Source organism: Mustela erminea, chromosome 9 (assembly GCF_009829155.1).
Source record: "Mustela erminea isolate mMusErm1 chromosome 9, mMusErm1.Pri, whole genome shotgun sequence".
NCBI lineage: Eukaryota > Metazoa > Chordata > Mammalia > Carnivora > Mustelidae > Mustela > Mustela erminea.
In genome coordinates, this window is record NC_045622.1 from 279,586 (window position 1) to 282,708 (window position 3,123).

Here is a 3,123-nt window from a genome sequence, read left to right on the forward strand (position 1 = left end):
CTGTCCCCGTGCTTTAATAAACCACCATTTTGCACCAACGACGTCTTAAGAATTCTTTCTTTAGTCGTCGGCTCCGAACCTCCTCACCCCACCGAACCTGACTTAGGTTCTGGGACTTCATCAAAACCAGCAAATGTACATAAGTAGTTCTGGGATGTTCTGGGAAATAACCAAACCCACGGAGGAGTGTTCATGGCAACCTCCATTCTGTACCGCGTCATACAGACGCTCAGGTCACCTGGGGACCCTCTGTTTGCACCTGGCCTCTGCAGTAGGGAGCAGGATCTTGTGCCTGAGCCCTTCCCTGTGGGATCTGACACTATCTCCACGTAGATAGTGGCAGAATTCAGTTAAATTCTGTATTTATCACTTATAGGCATTTACACTATATGTCATGTTCTGTAACTAGTGGGTCCAGTTATAATGTTCATGTTTTTATTCACTCTGGTATTACTTCCTCTTTAAAGTTACTGAAGGAAGGGCTTAGAAATAATTAAACATACTATAATATACAATCAGAGAGTTTCAGTGAAACCCAGATGTAATCCTGTGAAATCATTAAAAATGTTCATCTTGAAAAATATTTAAGGTAGGAGGTACCTGTGGTATAAACCACTGATTAAAAAAATAGGAATGAAACTATGCATCCAGTATGATCCCAAGTCTGTAAATAAAACAGATGTGACCCCAAAAAGACCGCAGGGAACTAGAGCAAGTTATTAACGATGATACAAGCTCAGAGTGGCGGTGCTCCTTTTCTTGTGGCACTGGGATAGGTCGCCTTCAGAGAACAACAAAGAAGCTGTTCTCGCCGGTACAAGGGCGCTGCGATTTCGGCGTTCAGCCGGCGCCCTCTCGAAGGCCCCCCGCCCCGCTCCGTGTTCTCCTGGTTGCCGCACTTGCTGAACTCTGCAGGCGAGCGGATGCTCTGCAGGACGCGGCAGGAGCGCTCCAGCGGCTGAGGACTGGTTGCCAGGGTCCGCGTTGTTTGCCAAGCTCGCGCAGGCCAGCTGCACTCATTACTGTTACGCTGTAGCTTAATTAACGAGCATGTAAGTAGTTAAAATAGGAGCAGGGAAACAAAGAAGCTGCTGGTTCTAAGAACCGACTTGGAGGTTTTTGAAAAGACTCCATCAAGTCCAGTCATTTAGGAGGAAGAAAGGAAGGCAGGAAGGGGGGAGGGGGGAGGGAGGATTTGGCTTAGTATGTGGGAATAACAATGTAAGGGAATAGGGTGGGAGAAGGATTAAAATCTGGAAAGACTCCGCGGTTGGACTCCTTTGTAAGTGTGTTTAAGTTCTCCAATAACCTAAAGAAATGACACGAGAAAGAGTAAATGTTGTGCTGTTGGTGTGAGTTACTCAGGAAAAACCGTGAGTGACCCAGCCGGCCTCCCCAAGGACTAGGACCCAGGTTCTGTGCCAGATCGGTGAAAAATGTACATTTAGGGTTTTAATTTAAAAGAAAATGTTTAACATCTGTGTGTGTTTTTGCCTGTGAATCCCCGTCCCAGGATGAATACTGACAGAATAACAGGATGGCAGCCGAGTGGTGCTGTGAACATTTTAGCTGTGGTCTGGTTATGCTGGAGTGTGGACATCACAGAGTGAGGTTTTGGGATCTTGGCTCTAATCCTAATTCTCTTCCCAAGTAGCTGTGGATTTTTGAGCATTGAGCACATCCCGTAACCCCATGACCTTAATTTCCTAATTCATAAATGAGAACTTTGGGGGTGAAAAGGAATTCAAAAGTCATTTGCACTGAAGTTACTGGAGGGCCATGATCGGGGGATGGGCTACATGGGGACGGACGTTAAGGAGGACACTTGGGATGGGCGCTGGGTGTTGTGTGTAAGTGATGAATCCCTGAATTCTACCCCTGAAACCGATGTTACTCTGTATTTTAACTAACCGGAATTTACATAAAAACTTTAAAAAATGTATAAAGTAACCGCTAAGCTTACAAGTGGAAAAGGAATATATTTCAATGATTTATGGTATGCAGTATCCAATTAAAACTAGGTTTTGGGGTGAGACTATGAGAAAACCAGGTATAAGTTTATCTGTATCACATCTTTCTGGCAAAGGAGGGAAGGAGAAAATCACATTTATAGACTTAAATAAATACAATAAATTCGTATATCCAGTATATATAGCCATTGTTTGGATTTCGGAAATGCATCTCTTTCTCTAAGTTAAGTCTGGTGTGAAGCTATTTTATTTATTGATTTTTTTTTAAGATTTTATTTAATTCGTCAGAGAGAGAGAACAAGAGAGTGAGGACATTCAGGGAGATCAGCAGACAGAGGCAGAAGCAGGCTCTTTGCTCTGCAGGGAGCCTGGTGTGGGGCTTAATCCCAGGACCCTGACCTGAGCGGAAGGCAGAGCTACCCAGGTGCCCCTAAGCTATTTTATTGTTAAATAACTCAACACAACTGAACTCCACGCAGATCTGCTTCTGAATTGCTTTGGTGCCCAGAAAAGTCTCTCAGTGGTAACTGGCGAAGAGAGTATCTATTTTGTCATTTACCCCCACTGAGCCCTACCCTAGGCTGTATGAATACTGAAGAGTTTGTGGGAACATGTTCCATAAAGTAGCAATTAATAACTATAAACTTGGCAAGGAAGCCAAGTGACCTCTGTCCATGGGCCCGCTGACCACAAGGGGCCCCGAGGGCCACAGCTAGGCTGCTGCGTGCTGCCGGATGGCATCGTCACAACAACACAGGATGAAAAACGTCCACCCCGAAGCAGTTCAAATGTCCTGGGAAAACACGTCCCAAATATCCTTGTCACCGAGTCATGCCCTATGGAAGAAGCCAATCAGAAGGCTGTCTGTCGACAGCTGAGCTCATACTTGAAACTGAAGAGCCCAAAAAACACGGTGCTTTGAAGTCAGCTCCAAATCCCTAACGTGTGACCCAGTGTAAGTGTTGTGTGTGAGCGGGAACAGAGCGATGGGTGCTTCACTCGAGCATTTCACCCTTTGATTCTCATGGAACGTCTGTCTGCTTGGTCAGCTTTCGTGTTCTGTATTTTAAGAGCTGGCAGCCACAGTGGGAAGAACCTATGTGGAGGGTTTGAGTCACGTTCCTTATTTTTTGTTGTGTTACTTTGGATAAGT